Source organism: Ambystoma mexicanum, chromosome 3q, assembly GCF_040938575.1.
Source record: "Ambystoma mexicanum isolate Mex_15411 chromosome 3q, UKY_AmexF1_1, whole genome shotgun sequence".
NCBI classification, from domain to species: domain Eukaryota; kingdom Metazoa; phylum Chordata; class Amphibia; order Caudata; family Ambystomatidae; genus Ambystoma; species Ambystoma mexicanum.
In genome coordinates this window covers 335,742,008-335,759,251 of record NC_090926.1, presented here as the reverse complement: position 1 = coordinate 335,759,251, position 17,244 = coordinate 335,742,008, and positions in this window count along the sequence as shown.

Genomic DNA, 17,244 nt, shown 5'->3' with positions numbered 1-17,244 from the left:
TCACCTTTTCAATCTCCGACCTGCAGATTATCCACAAATCTGTTGTATTTCCTCTTGTAGGGTAGACTTGCTAATTAAAGAGCCAGGTTCTACACAAGAGAAACAGGATTTCCTCTGCAACTTATTTTCCCACTCATGAAGGTTCACCAAATTTGGCATGCAACTGATCTGGCCAAATCCAACAACTTGTGCCAAATGTATCAACGTTTTATTAACATTTCCATGCCTAAAATGATAGCTAAAAAATGTGTTTGCATGTGGATCTTTGTAGAGGCTGAAGTAATGGCCATGTGTGGCAACCCTGCCATTCCACAGGGAAGACGTGGGCGTGAAGCCTCGCCCCTTCCTATCCTCTGAGCTCCAACCCAGCACAAACCTTTCGTGGACCCTTGTAAGGCAACACTGGTGAACCCCCTCACCAATTAGAGGTGATAAAGTTACGGATTGACACGACTCATTAAAAAAGTCCTTTGCTAGTGTTCACAAAACCAGTGGTGAGCTCTGCGGTACTGTGAATTCACTGCTGCAAATCTGTGACTTCCTAAAGATTGACGAATACAAAGTTACAGACGTACTGATCTTCGGCAAGTGCACCTTGAAACATCATTTGCTGTATAGGTGCATTATAAATACCCAACAAATAAAATAAAAATCTTCGGCAAAGGCTCACATCTGGGATATAATGTTTCTGTTTCCCTGCGCACACAGGTTAGACATAAAGGGTGAGGGTAAGTGTTATGTAAACGTATCCAGTGTGTCTACAGTCTCCAATACACACTCTGGAAACACTGAAGAGCTCAACAAGCAGCACAAAGGAGTTTCAGTGGAGGAAGATTAGAATACAAGATAATGAACTGGTAGTTATAGGCTTGGTCCAGCCCTTTGAGCAGGCTCGGACTGGCCAAAAGGGACAATGCTCGAACCAAAACATCCAAATGCCATTTATTTTGGTCAAAGTGGACCACCTTTGTGGCTTATGTGGGCCAGTTTGATAAGCTACTTCACCATGCGGCTAGTAGTTTTGACCAGTCTTACTGAATAAATATTCTTTAAAAAGCACAATTTGCATCACATTGGATCAAAACCCTCCTCCTTGTGTGCTACTCAGACATTCGGTCACAGAAGGGATGTATGTCCGTTTGCAACTGTGTGCCACTTTTTCATTGGTACCCAAGACAATTTTATCCCCCAGTCCGACCTGCCCTTGAGTCCAAAGCAACCACAACAGCCCTTAAAGACAACAGTCAATCCTAGCCATCAACCATTTACCAACCACAAGTGCAAACTCTGACAGGAAGTTCCAACTAAGAGGAGGGGAGAATACTGTATAAAAGCAGCCAGCCGCGGTTGCTCTCTAGACGTGGGTTGCAGGAGAAGGAAGCTCAAGTTATAGAGGCTGGAGTAAGGTGGTAGAAAAAGCAGAGCCTTCAGAGACGGAGGATGTTAGACAGACAGCAGGAGCCGGGAGCAGAAAAAGGTTGTGAGAGCGAAACGATAAATGAAGGGTGTGGTGGCCTCAGAAGGTGAGCGAGAAAAGGAGCAGGTGGTAACGAAGAAGCTGATGACAATGACAGAGGGTGGGATAGTGGATCACATTCAGGGAAACAATGAGTAATGGTTCAAAGTTTTTCCAAAGTGTTAATTGAAACAATGTTTTAACACACATGAACACTTTTGGGGTGGTCCACCTTATTTCAGTGTGGAGGTTGATTCTTGCTCTAGTGCCGATTAGTGGATGACCTCCAAGAACAATATTCACAGAAGGTTCCTCATATTATATGGGGGCTTCTGTCCTTAGGCATGGGGTGTATGGGGCTTCTGCCCATTTCTAGGGTAACTGTTTTGTTTCAGAGGAACTTGGAGCCACATTTCAGAGAGGAACTGTTTTATCTTCTTTTAATTACCTTCATAGGAAGTGTGTGGTCCCCGAGTTACAAATCACTCGTTGATGGTTCAGGAAACAAACAGATTGTTTGTAAAAAGTGGTTAAAAACAAGGAACTTCATCCATAGTACAGTGTTTTTATGGTCTAGTTCACGGGGTATCCCTGGTTAATTTCGGAGATATCCTTGGTTAAAAGGTGGTCGACCGGTTTCAATGATGGCTATTTATCATCTTCTTCAGGACCATAATTTTCTTATGTCTCAAGGTGATCAAGGGCAGGTGAGGGGCACGCGGTCCGTTGGCCCATTCACCTAAGAGAAACAAAAACCAGAGTGGGTTTTGGGTCTTGAGGTCATTATAATTTCTTTTTCATCATCTAAATAAAGGAGTGCTTAAATTATTTAGAACAAATTAATAGACACTAGGATTTTCTGAACAGTCTGATCATTCTGGCTATTTTGGACTCTTTTTATGACACTTTTTTGACATTAATTGTTGGTGGTTACCTTCCAAAAACTCTGGCGTGTGCAAGCTGTTGGCCAGGTTTTTTGCCTGTGATGGTACGTCTCTCGAGTCCTGCAAGGTAACATGGGGCATATGTCAGAGATCCCTTACTGTCCTGTTTTCAAAAAATACCAATACCACAGGGGTAAGTTCATTGGGTTCTAGTTTTTAGCGCTATCTTTAAGGGATGGCATAAATCGTGTGCTCGCGCTCGCTTGGCGAGCTGCACCGATTTCAAACATGGGAGCCGTGGCAACCCATTGCTTGCATTCGTGCGCGGGCCATATGCATTTGGAGCGTCTCTTTCGAGTTAATGGGTGCCCTGTGTAGATCCCGATCGAGTACGCGGCCGTCAAGATGGCAGACCGAAGCACACGATCGAGGGTGCTTATTGTCCCTTAGGGAGCTACATGCCCTTTTGGGATGGCATAAATCGTCTTAGTGCTAGCGCTCGCTTGGTGAAATGCACCGATTTCAAACATGGGAGCCATGGCAACCCATTGCTTGCATTCGTGCGCGGGCCGTATGCATTGGGAGTGTCTCTTTGAGTTGACGCGTGAGAAATCGCATGGGCGCCACTCACCGTGTGTTTTCTCAAGCGGCCGCTTGTATCTGGCCTCGGGACGCCGCAGTTCTGTTTAGACAACAGTTGCCCGGCAACGGGGACACATATAAGCAGTCCGTTGTTGGTGTTGTTGGACATCATTGCCGTCGGCCATTTTGAAGTGACCTGGGGCTAGGGGTTTTCTCATGAGATAGTGTTAAGTACCGTATGATTTACCAATGGATGCAGCATCACTCTGTCCCTAGATTTTACAGTACAAATACAGGTTGGTATTCCAAAACAGAGTCAATCATCGTATCTCATACACATGTATCCGTCCACTTTTTTCGTCAATGGTGCTGTGTTAGAAGTCGAACTACATGTTTTGGTGTTTCTAATTGAGATATAATATCAGGACCGAGAGTCTAGATATGATTCTGGTACATGATCTGATTGTTTTATATTTATAAGGGCACTAACACCGGTTGACTGCGGAAAGTTGGTTCCACATGTGCAGGAGATACATTGTTGTCAGGCTGTGGTACAAGCAGTGCTTCTTGGCAAACACATTATAGTTATCTCATTAAGGCCAAATTGTTCCACTGGATTTCTTCATTCAATCCAGTTTTTACTGTGTCAAGTCTAAAAATCCAAAGTTGTTCTCGTCTGAGAAGCATTTGGCCAAAATCCCCGCCTCTTCTTGGTGGAGCTAGTTTTTCAAGAATGGTCCACGTGAAATCATCCTGTGTGTGTCCTTTTTCAACAAATTGGTTCACAAGAGGGGCTGTTAGTTTTTTAGTACGAATGCAGGATTTGTGTTCAATCAGTCTTTTTTTCACTTCCCTTGTGGTCATGCCCACATATCGAAGGGTACATGGGCATGTAATAAGATAAACTACCCCTTTTGATTTGCAGTTGGTGAAGCTTCTTTGTTGCCATGGTGTATGCCATCCAATCTCAATGGACTTGCTTCTTGATGTTTGTGCAAACATTGAACATCCTCCACAGGGTGTATGTCCCATCGGCTTGGTTGCTCCCCAAATTGTGTTCTCTGCCTCGTGGTCACTTTGTTCTTTCATAGTATGCACCAGACTATCTTGTAGGTTTCGGCGTCTTTTTATAGCGAAGGTTGGTAAGGCCAGGGAACTGGAGCCTGTGTTTAGGATGGGCCAAAGTTTTTTAATTTCCCTTTTGATGTTGTTGAACATGGGAGAATAACTCATTACTGCCGGTATTTCTCCTTTCTTTTCATCTTTTTTGTGTTGTTGGAGCGTGATTTCCCTCGGTATATTCTTTGCCCGTTTACATGTGTCGTTAATGATTCTTTTTGGGTAACCTCTTCTCCTCAATTGTTTTTTGAGAGCCCCAGATTGTTCTTTGTAGTCTTCCAGTCTTGTGCATGTTCTGCGGTAAAGGAGAAATTGGCCGAAGGGGCGATTGTCCCTCAAGGATCTTGGATGGTAACTGTTATATTGCATCAATGAGTTTCTGTCGGTGTCTTTTTTGTAGACCCGTGCCAGCAGTTTATCCCCTTGGTTGGTGATATGGAGGTCTAGAAAGTGTGTATCTGTCCTGTTGGCCTCGATGGTGAATTTTAAATGGCCATTACAGTTGTTCAGCCACTGATGGAATGCTGTTAATTCCTCGTTTGTCCCTTGATATATCATGAAGACATCGTCGATATATCTTTTCCATATCTTTATTTTATCCCGAAAGGGATTTGTATTTGCATACACAAATTCCTTTTTCCGAAATGTTCGACATAGAGATTCGCTAGACTGGGCGCAAAGGTTGCGCCCATTGCTGTTCCAGAGATCTGTTGTAGAATGTATTTTCAACAATGAAAAAGTTTCTGGTTAGTGCTATTTCGGCAAGTTCAGTGTTGAAACCTGCATTTCCAGGTGTTATACTTTGGTCATTGTTCAGGGTTCTTTTTACCATTTCGACTGTCTCCCGCTGGGGGATACTGGTATACAATGCCTCGATATCCATTGTTACTAACCATTGGTTAGTTCTGTCGAAGGAAAGTGCAGTGAGCAGATTTAATATTGCCGTGGAGTCTTTCACGTAAGATGTCATCTTTGAAATCCTATCGCGTAGAAATCTATCTACGTATTGGGACAGGGGCTCCAGAATTGAATTGATGCCTGATACTATGGGTCTTCCAGGTATAGGTGTTATCCCTTTCTGCACCTTTGGTAATGCGTAAAATGCTGGTAACCTTGGGTGTGTCGGTGTGAGGAAAGAGGCTTCTTTTTCATTAATGTATTCCTCATTAAGTGCCTCTTCCACTATTGGTCCAATGAGTCTTCTTAAGGATGGAGTGGGGTCACAGGGTAGAACCCTGTAGCTGGTCGGATCATGCACCAAGGTATTAACCATCTGCTGGTAATCATGTAGATCCATAAGGACCGTGGATCCTCCCTTGTCAGCCGGCTTGATTATTATCGTGTCATCATTAGCCAGAGTTTTTAGAGCCTCTGCTTCCGCTTTACTGTAGTTGTTGTGTGTAAATTTGTTTTCTTTTTCCATTGTTTCTACTTTTTTTAGGAGCGCTTGTTCGAAGGTGTTGCACTCAGGGGTATTACTCTCGCTGGGCGGGAAGAATTGTGAGGCTGGTCGGAGATCCGTGAATTTCCCCGTTTCTGTTTCTGTGATGTCTTGAAAAAACTGTTTTAGTCTTATTTTTCTGATCAATTGCGTGATTTCAATTTGTGTTTGAAATGGGTCATACCGAGCAGTAAAAAAAAAAAAAAAAGAGGGTGGGATAGAGCAGGAGTGTGCAGAGGGAGTAATAGAGGACGGGATAACATCAGAGGTTGCACAATTGCATGATAAGTGTTCAATATTAGGGCTTGGGTTGAAACCCAGGAGTAGGGTGGTAGCCAAGGAGGAGGTGGTAACAGCATATGGTGGAAGTGTCATTAAGGAGGTAATAATAGACGCGAGAGTGATGAGAATGGAGGTGGTATAGAGGTAACTTCAGTGGGCAGAGAGGCTGGGCTGGACCAAATGGCAACATCCCAAGAGGTAAAAGCAGAGACAATAATATCAGGTAGCAAGAGAAGAATTGAGGTGAATAAAGAGGACCAGTGCATAGATAGAAAGAGAAGGCAGTTTCTGACAGGTTTGTATGGCCCAATGCAGGACCACATGGGGGAGCAGGAACGAGACGGAGTCAGGGAGGTTACTGCAAGATGAGTGAGGTCGAGCAAAAGAAGTGTTTAGAAACCCAGGCCACTTGCTGACAAGATCTCAAAACTGAGTGAGTCGTGGGATATATGGCACCCTAGAAATCCTGCATCTCGTTCAGACAAAAAACAAAGGTTTGCATCACCCTAAAGCCCCAGATACCAGGAGGGATGCGGAAATCCATGTATGAGCTGTAAATGTTGGGACATTTACCTCTGAGGTCATGGAGGCCTAGGAACCTTCATTCCGGAGAAAAGACACCGGATGAGGGGCAGTTCTACAAAGGAAAAGGCAACAGATCCCATTTAAAGGGAACCATCCTGACCTTTTGTTCATTAGGGAACATCCCATTTACTTCATATGGGTTGGCCATTCTTGAGCCAACTCCCTAATAAAGATAGTGAATTATAACATATGGTGTTGGTGTACATCTTGGTCCATGGTGTAACGCTATGACATCATCGGTTGCCCTCTTTTAAGACCCCTTCTTCCACTGAGAATCCAGTCCTCACCTCCCTTGCTCCCACAGAAGCCCCTCGCCTACTCACCAGGAGGCCCCCAACAGTGAAGGGCTGCAGCCCAAATGCACGAACACACTTCGACAAGCCCGCATCTGACTATTTATTAGGCCAACCTGCACACTTCTTTGTCCATGGAAGAGGCAAACTGGCTCTTTCCACTCTTCAATGCTGTGGCAGCCACCACCTTGTGCCTCTCCCCTTTAGGCCCTCCTGCTAGTGGCAGACTCTCTACCCAAAACCAGGTGCACAGTTTATTGTTTGGACACCTCCATGTCCAGACCTTGCTGTCTGGATATTCACATTACCTCTTTTGACATGTGCTCTTGTTAAGACGGATTTCTGAACTCTGTCCTGGTGGCGCAGAAGTTCAGAAGGCCAACCTAATTACTTGGAACAGGGTAACCTCTGGACGAGCCAGACCAATCAAGGTAGCGATCGCGGCGGTCAAGACTAGGTCTCAAGAGGGGTGAGGGTGACTGAAAGCCCGCAATGAGCACACAAAGCAAGAGCGCTTACAAACTACTCCAAACAGTTGTTATATCAAAAATAGATACACATTTATTTTAAGGCCTTTAAAACAATGACCGTAGCGAGAAAATCACAATATCACAATATTAAACCAACACATACCATATCAACACAATATATATACAAATACACAGTCGCAAGCGTTTAAAGCACGAAATATGTAGTCCACCTGAAAGGGAAGGAAAACAGGCAGTGCGATAACGCTTTAGACTCAGTTCGCCTTCAGAGACACCTAACTAGATGGAAGTCCGAGCCCTGCGAAGAGTGGAGCCTTGTGCTCAAAGTACCTGCCACGCCGGTGCCAACGGGCAAAAGGGGAAGCTCTTCGGAGGAAGTCAGGCAGTTCGGGTTAGTGCACAGCAGAAGGAGAACAGGTTCCGCAACTCAAGCGCAGCCTCCACAGCGGGCAGAAGCAGAGCGCGAGTACGGCCAAAAGGGTGCTGTTTTTACACAGCAGGGAAAAGCAATGGGATACTGCAGGAGGGCGACCAGATCCTAGCTAAACTACTCACCGGTCCCCGAAGCAAGCAGACCCAGGCTTCTCCACGTTAGTTTCAGCAGCTGGCAGGTTCAGAAGAGCAGGGAACGCCTCGTAGTCGTGTAGAGCAAAAAGACGTCCCAATCGTCGAAACCAGCACAGTTTGTTGCCGCAGCAGGACAACGGAGCGGCCGTGTGTATTCGAGCCAAATGTACACTCCTCCCTTCAGACTTGGGAACGCCAAGTGTACGAAGCGTGGGAGAGTGACAAGGACTCGAAATACAACACAACCTGGCGGCGGTTACAGAGCAGGACTCCCTTGTAAGCTGGTCAGTCAACTGGATGGCCCAGAGACACTTCCGAAGGCTTACTTGGCAGGAGTTGATGAAGTCGCCGGGAATAGCTGTTCCTGCTATTCCAAAGGTCGAAGCACCAGTACAGGCCTTCTGGTTCGATCAAAGGAGGAAAGGGTTTCACAGGACGACAGCAGTGCAAAGGAGGATTCCTTCAGCGGGTCACCAGCGATTCCTCGGTCCAGCCTCGTGGTTGCAGGATACTTGGCTCCTGTATTCCTTCGTTCGTGAGAACTCAGGAGATCGACCTGGTAGTGGTGTTTCCAGCCCCCTCTTATCCACGGTTCCCTTCGCGCCAAAACGGAGGGGAGCCAATGGGAGATCCGCTCATCAACACACATACCATACGTGGACCAATCACGGACCACGGTGGTCCCAGGCATTCACACCACCCTAGACTCTCTGGCACCCAGGATGTGTATTGGGACCAGACATCCCAGCCCACACCCTGGAGGCACACAAACGACATGTAAAAGCCCGCGAAAGCAACCACGTTTCGCGGGAAAGTACATGCCCAAATAAGGAAGGCCCCGGGTCTCTCGACCTGGGGAAGGTGAAGGGAGCAAGACGGTCAGTGGACAAGACAAAGGAGCCTCGTGGTCTGGCCATTTTGGGAGCCAGGCCACCATTTTGGGTTCAGTGCGAAAAACGTGCTCAGAACGCCAAAAGGAGCTCAAAATAAACAAAACGATCGCTGCCACCATTCGAGTCCCTGAATGACTTGCACCGATCAAATACCATCCTAAAAGAGTATCTAGGGTCTGTAGAAGGCTAGAGACCCAAGAGAGCTGTGACTTAGCTTACAGTGCCCTCTTGTGTCATGTTGCACTAAAGCCGCAACATGATAAAGGAAACTACGGGAAACAGCGTTCCCCGGTACTGACTGTCTTAAGGGCATGTCAGTTTCCCTGTAAGAAAGGAGCGAAAGCCCAGAGAAGTGCGGCAGAAGGCTGTACTTCTCTGGCAAAGTCAAGAACAAGGTTAAAAACAATAGCAAAAAGTTTATGGGTTGCCACATGGAAGGAAAATTACCTGCAATCATGAAATCTTTCCTAACACTCGCGCCTCCCAGACTATGGACAGGGGGAACTAATCCACCCCTGGATGAGTCTCTTGTTCAGGTCGGTTAAACATTCTGGACAACCCATCAGCATTGCTATGTTGGACACCTGGCCTATGCTCAATAGTGAAGTCGAAGCCTTGTAGACTTATGGACCACCTAAGCAACTTTGGATTCTCCCCCTTCATGTTCATTAGCCACTTTAACGGCTTATGGTCAGTCTGCACAGTGAAGTGGGTCCCATAGAGGTAGGGCCTCAGCTTCCTTAGGGCCCACACAACAGAGAAACATTCTTTCTCTACCGTGGACCATCTGAGCTCTCTGTCCTTAAGCTGGCAACTAATAAAACCGATAGGGTGTTCCTTACCCTTCTCATCTACTTGTGATAGTACAGCTCCTATCCCAGTGTCAGAGGCATCCGTCTGCACGATAAAAGGTCTTTGATAATCAGGGGCCCTTAGGACAGGGGCCTGGCACAAGGAGTCTTTTAAGCCATTGAAGGCCTTCTCACACTCGTCGGTCCAAGTTACCTTCTTGGGTTTCTTCGGAGTTGTGAGGGCAGTCAGAGGAGCAGCTATGGTGCCATAGTCTGCCACAAAAGTGCGGTAATACCCCGTGAGTCCTAAAAAGGCTCTCACTTGGGTTTGCGTAGTGGGGGTAGGCCAGTCTTGTACTGCTTGTACCTGACTGAGTAGAGGCTGTCTCCTCCCTCCACCTACTTCATGTCCAAGGTAAACCACTGAGCCTTGTCCATTTTGGTGAGGGGCCACTCGGACACCCTCAAAAGAGCTATCTGAAGGACTGCTTGGGAACAGGCCGGGGAGAGGTTCAGACTCCTCTCCCGCAACGTCTGAAGCCAGTAGCAGTGCTGCGATTTCGACGCTTGGGCCGAAAGCCTTCAGCCTATTCACGTGAAACACTTTTAGAGCCTGTCCAGGCCTTCCAAGGTCCACTGAATAGCTAACCTCACCCAGGGGCTCCACCACTGGGTAAGGGCCTGACCATTTGTCCTGTAAAGCTCGAGGCCTTATGAGATTCATGATCAGGACTTGCTGACCAAGTGTAAAGTTAATGAGGGAAGCTTTCTGGTCGTACCAATGTTTCACCAGCGCTTGCCCTGCCTTCAATTTATCACTAGCCAAGCCCATCAGAAGTACCATCCGTTTTCTGAGCCCTAGCACATAATCAACTACATTGGTAGTAACAGGGGGAGTGGGCATCTCCCATCCCTCTTTGACGATGGCTAAGGGTCCCCGTACGGGATGACCGAACAGAAGTTCGAAGGGGCTGAAGCCAACACCCTCCTGTGGTACCTCTCGGTAGGCAAACAGTAAGCATGAAACAAGAAGATCCCATTTTCTTCTCTGGGGCTCCTCCAGAGCCCCAATCATGCTCGTTAACGTCCTGTCGAAACGCCCCCCCAGACCATTGGTCTGGGGGTGGTATGCAGAAGAGAACCTGTAGGTGACCCCACATTCTTTCCACATAGCCTGCCTATACTTCGACATAAAGTTGCTGCCATGATCCGACACAACTTCTTTAGGGAAGCCAACCCTAGTAAACATGCCGAGTAAAGCTTCTGCAACTGGCTTGGCAGTTACAGTTGTAAATGGGACGGCCTCAGGATACCTGGTTGCATGGTCGACCAGCACCAGGATAAACCTATTGCCTGAGGATGTTTGCGGGTCAAGGGGACCAACCATGTCGATCCCTACCCTTTCAAATGGTACCCCCACAACTGGGAGCGGTACCAACGGAGCTTGGATTGTCGCGCCAACCTTACCAGACAACTGGCAGGAGGCACAACTCCTGCAGTGACTTTCTACTTGCTCCCCCATCTTGGGCCAGTAGAAGTGCATGGATAACCTTTGCTTGGTCTTCCTCATACCGAGGTGACCAGCAAGGGGAACTTCATGCGCCAACTGCAGGAGGAAGGGCCTAACAGCAAGGGGAACCACCAACCTCCTATGGTCTCCTTCTGTAGACTCTGTGGGCTCACTATACAGGAGTCCACCTTCCTGGTAAATCCTATGCATCCCAGGAGGTTCACCCTCAAGCTGGGAGCAGGCCTGTCTCCTTAGGCCTTCCAGAGATGGGCACTCACGTTGGCCTTTACTGAATTCGTCCCTATCAGGACCTCCTTCAACTAACAAGTCTTTTAGTTCAGGATGATCGTTGGGGTCGAATACTTCAGGCATCGCCACCTCCTCGTCAGGCCCGGGCGATTGACCAACTTCCTCCACCGCAGTGGTAGGCGAGCTCGGGGGAATATTCTCTTTCCCTCGTTTTGACTTGTAGACTCCTTTCGCCTTGGGTTTCCCCTTTGGCTGGGGCGGCGTATTGGACTTGGCCAATGCTGCCCGTGCTTGAGACCGTGTGTAGGGTCTTTCGGCAGTGTCTCCTACGAGCCCTAAAGCTCTGAGATCATTACCCAACAAGACCTTTCCCGGGACGTTTCTCTGAATGCTCACTGGAATCCTGACTGCTGTACCATTTAAAGTAAGATTTACAGGTATTACTGGAAACATACGGAGGGGGCCGTCAGCCAACTTAGTGGGCATCAGAGTAGCTCTGGCAACTTCCTCTGAGTCTACCAAGGTAGAATCCACTACAGTGCGACTGCACCCACTATCCCTAAGAGCTGGAGTATCCACTCCATTGATCAGCACACTGTCTTTAAAGTAGTGCTTGGTATTATCCGGAATCCTAGCATAAGCCTCTGCGACTTTAGGCTCCCAGGAACCCAGGGACACTAAAACTACCTCAGCCTCTATTCCGCTGGGAAATGAGTCTGAGGAGAAGGATGCTCCTGTAATCTCTTCTTCCTCGTAGGAGGAGAAGGCCAGATTAGCGGAGTGGACCCCCAAAGGTCTAACCTTACACCGGGGATCCCCCTTCACATGGTCAGTTGCTCCACAAGAAAAACAAGCCCCAGTGGGTCTGTTAACGTAGGGAGGCTTATTGTAACCAGAGTTCTGTTTCAGAGGCGAACCTCCACTACCCTGTGAGTTCTCTTGTGTCTTACCCTTGTTTTTCTTTTTGTGGCCCTTATGGGAAGAAGATTTAGCAGATTCCCCACCCTCCATATCTTTGGACTTTTTCCCGTCCTCCTGCTTACCAGGATGAGTTTTGTCCTTATGGGACACTCGATGTGACACCCATAAGTCTGCTGCAATGGCCAGCTTCTTAGGATCTATCTCCTTCGAATCGGCCAAATGCTGCTTAAGCTCCGGGGAAGAAGAAGCAAAAATATGTTCCAGCATGACAAGATTTATCATGCCTTCGAAGGTAGAAACCTTATAACCTTCGACCCAGCCAGTTAAGTTTTTCAAGGATTCAGCGACATAAGATACCCAAGTACCACCTTCCTTTTTCTTATACTCTCGAAAACGCTTTAAATATTGGGCCGGAGTCTTCCCAAACTTTAAAATGAGAGTTTGCTTTAACATTGCGAAATCAGCCCGCTCAGCCTTCGACATTTCCATAATGGCACTACAGCCAGAATGGGGCAGTCTACTGAGCAACCACGCAATCTTATCAGCATTGTCAACTTCTTGAACCTCGCATGCATACTCAAACGCATTCAGCCAGTCCATAATGTCATTCCTTTCTTCATACACACTGAGCAGATCTTTTGGAAACCGTGGATGAGAGGAAGCCCCAGACCCATGTCCAGGACCCTTGGACCCATTTGCAACCTGAAGCTTGGCCAGTTCCAACTGGTGATCCCTGTCTTTTTGTTTTTCTGCCTGTTCGATTTTTAGTTTGGCTATGCTGAATTCAAGCTCCTGCTGCCTAAACCGCAGCTCTTGCTTCTTGAATTCAAGCATAGCCTCCCCATCAGCACTGGCAGAGGAAACATTAGACATTACATCCTCCCTGTCCTCGTGGTCGCGATGGATCAGTGCAGCGGCAGAACCGTCGGTTCTGCCAGTGAGAGCAGCCCCACCACCTTCTGCACTGTCCTCAGAAGTTATAGCGTCAAGCTGCACTTCTTGCCACGCCACGATTCTTTGGATCATTTCCAATTTTGTGCCTTGAGAGGAAACACCTCTCTCCGCACACATCTTTTTCAGCGTTTCTGATTTGGAAGCATTTAAAGTTAACAAGGTATTTGTTTCCATACTGTTTGATAGGACTATGGCCTTTTTAAAGTTATACTACAACAATTCACTACGTGTACTGGTTGGAATAACCTGAAATGCCTTAGTTAGAGCGCAACACTGGATACCTTCAGTCGTATCCCACCGCTGTACACCAATTTGTTAAGACGGATTTCTGAACTCTGTCCTGGTGGCGCAGAAGTTCAGAAGGCCAACCTAATTACTTGGAACAGGGTAACCTCTGGACGAGCCAGACCAATCAAGGTAGCGATCGCGGCGGTCAAGACTAGGTCTCAAGAGGGGTGAGGGTGACTGAAAGCCCGCAATGAGCACACAAAGCAAGAGCGCTTACAAACTACTCCAAACAGTTGTTATATCAAAAATAGATACACATTTATTTTAAGGCCTTTAAAACAATGACCGTAGCGAGAAAATCACAATATCACAATATTAAACCAACACATACCATATCAACACAATATATATACAAATACACAGTCGCAAGCGTTTAAAGCACGAAATATGTAGTCCACCTGAAAGGGAAGGAAAACAGGCAGTGCGATAACGCTTTAGACTCAGTTCGCCTTCAGAGACACCTAACTAGATGGAAGTCCGAGCCCTGCGAAGAGTGGAGCCTTGTGCTCAAAGTACCTGCCACGCCGGTGCCAACGGGCAAAAGGGGAAGCTCTTCGGAGGAAGTCAGGCAGTTCGGGTTAGTGCACAGCAGAAGGAGAACAGGTTCCGCAACTCAAGCGCAGCCTCCACAGCGGGCAGAAGCAGAGGGCGAGTACGGCCAAAAGGGTGCTGTTTTTACACAGCAGGGAAAAGCAATGGGATACTGCAGGAGGGCGACCAGATCCTAGCTAAACTACTCACCGGTCCCCGAAGCAAGCAGACCCAGGCTTCTCCACGTTAGTTTCAGCAGCTGGCAGGTTCAGAAGAGCAGGGAACGCCTCGTAGTCGTGTAGAGCAAAAAGACGTCCCAATCGTCGAAACCAGCACAGTTTGTTGCCGCAGCAGGACAACGGAGCGGCCGTGTGTATTCGAGCCAAATGTACACTCCTCCCTTCAGACTTGGGAACGCCAAGTGTACGAAGCGTGGGAGAGTGACAAGGACTCGAAATACAACACAACCTGGCGGCGGTTACAGAGCAGGACTCCCTTGTAAGCTGGTCAGTCAACTGGATGGCCCAGAGACACTTCCGAAGGCTTACTTGGCAGGAGTTGATGAAGTCGCCGGGAATAGCTGTTCCTGCTATTCCAAAGGTCGAAGCACCAGTACAGGCCTTCTGGTTCGATCAAAGGAGGAAAGGGTTTCACAGGACGACAGCAGTGCAAAGGAGGATTCCTTCAGCGGGTCACCAGCGATTCCTCGGTCCAGCCTCGTGGTTGCAGGATACTTGGCTCCTGTATTCCTTCGTTCGTGAGAACTCAGGAGATCGACCTGGTAGTGGTGTTTCCAGCCCCCTCTTATCCACGGTTCCCTTCGCGCCAAAACGGAGGGGAGCCAATGGGAGATCCGCTCATCAACACACATACCATACGTGGACCAATCACGGACCACGGTGGTCCCAGGCATTCACACCACCCTAGACTCTCTGGCACCCAGGATGTGTATTGGGACCAGACATCCCAGCCCACACCCTGGAGGCACACAAACGACATGTAGAAGCCCGCGAAAGCAACCACGTTTCGCGGGAAAGTACATGCCCAAATAAGGAAGGCCCCGGGTCTCTCGACCTGGGGAAGGTGAAGGGAGCAAGACGGTCAGTGGACAAGACAAAGGAGCCTCGTGGTCTGGCCATTTTGGGAGCCAGGCCACCATTTTGGGTTCAGTGCGAAAAACGTGCTCAGAACGCCAAAAGGAGCTCAAAATAAACAAAACGATCGCTGCCACCATTCGAGTCCCTGAATGACTTGCACCGATCAAATACCATCCTAAAAGAGTATCTGGGGTCTGTAGAAGGCTAGAGACCCAAGAGAGCTGTGACTTAGCTTACAGTGCCCTCTTGTGTCATGTTGCACTAAAGCCGCAACATGATAAAGGAAACTACGGGAAACAGCGTTCCCCGGTACTGACTGTCTTAAGGGCATGTCAGTTTCCCTGTAAGAAAGGAGCGAAAGCCCAGAGAAGTGCGGCAGAAGGCTGTACTTCTCTGGCAAAGTCAAGAACAAGGTTAAAAACAATAGCAAAAAGTTTAGGGGTTGCCACATGGAAGGAAAATTACCTGCAATCATGAAATCTTTCCTAACAGCTCTATTCTTCCATTTATTCCCCTCTCTTACCTATATCCTGCCCTTGTTAGTGCTGTTTCTTTGATTCTCTTTGCCCCATCATCAACTTTCTATCCTTTCTTAACTTTACACCCCCCTTCTGTGTTTCTTTCTGGGTGGGGGTAGAGGGGGTAGGGGATGCTCTAGTGGTCCTTACTCATCCTCATGTACCCCTCCACATGCCCTGCCAACAGTGTGCAGGTGCTGACACTGGTGACAGCCCGTAGCTTGGCTCAACTACCTGCAAGATAACATTGCAGCCAGTGCACCAACTGGCACTACCCAATTTGCAAGCCTTTCTCCACTTATCATTTCACCTTCTTTACCCGGTGCAGAAAATTGTCTACTAGCAACTCTGTACAACAAAATGGCAGATGCTACTTCATCCCCAGTGGCAAATTCTTTCTGAGCCACAAAGAGGAAGTCTGTCCGTGCGCTTCCCTCCTATACTTTGAGTGTCGGTCATCAGCCAATAAGATGGCCCAGTGACCAGAGAGTCATTTACTCTTTGTCCTTTTTGGCCTCAGCCCTTCCCACTTGCCCCTGTATGTCCAGGTGAGTGCAGGAGTTGGACAAGCTGCTCGGAAGAGTTAGGCCTCGCTTCAGGTCAGCATGTGATGTCATGTCCAGAAAGGAAGAAGCGGAGCGAACTGCCAGCTTTCATTTTATATGGCAGCAAGGGGACAAAAGTGGGGTCAGTTGTCACTATTTATGGACCCTAGTTCTCGGTCTCTTCCACAGTTGCAGTCATTGTTTTTTACCCACTGATGAGACCATTGCTAGGAAAGTGGACTTACTTGCTGCTAAATTTAGGCTCTGTGTTGCTACCCCTTCTCAATCGGATGACAATAGACCCTAGTGGATTAAGCCTAAAGCCTTCAGAATTGCCTGGGAGCAGGCGGGAGTGCCTGTCTTGTCTGATTTCCAGAATAGATCTCTGACTACTTCCATGCCCGAGGGTTTGGAGAGATCTAAGAATGCAGAAGCTACGGTGACTGTTGGAGCTTCTTCTCCTGTGACCACTCAGTCACTGCAGCTATTTCCACACATATTCTGTATCTGCATGGCCATCATCTCCTGCTTCCACACAGTCACCGGGGAATATTTCCTTGCATATTCTGTATCTGCATGGCCCTCATCTCCTGTTTCCACTCAGTCACTGGGGAATATTTCCTCGCACATTCTGTATCTGCATGGCCAGCATCTCCTGTTTCCACTCAGTCAGTGGGGAATATTTTCTCACATATTCAGTCTTGTCATGGGGGGAGGGGCATTCCACATCCATTTATGTAGATGGGCGTAAAGCTACTCTACATGCCAATTTTACTTCTGTGGTGGCTTGTAAGCATGTTCCCATGAGAAATTAGGAGAAGGAGAGGCACTGAAGAGGCACTGGTTGGGGACTGCTGGCTGCTGGAAGTCATTAAACAAGGCTGTGTGATAGTTTCCTTCCTTTGCACCCTATGTAGCCGTGGGTTGATCTCTGGCGCATTAGACTCAGGTAGAGCACTGCCAGGCGGGTACCTGAGTCCTTGTCACGAAAGGGGCAGTAGTCCTCATCCCTCCAGAAGAAAGGTAGCCACAAGATTATTCTATTATTTGCTTGGTGATGAATCTCCAGTGGTAAAGGTGATATCCACCTAAGTGCAATCAATAGTTTTGTCTTGAAAACCTGGTCCAGGAAGATAGCTCAGGGGTAACACGGTCACCTTTAAAGCAAGATGACGCAAGGGAACATAGGTTCGAATCCGGGGGTCCGCACTTAGAAGACCTCTTGGTCTTAAACACATTATAAATAACCA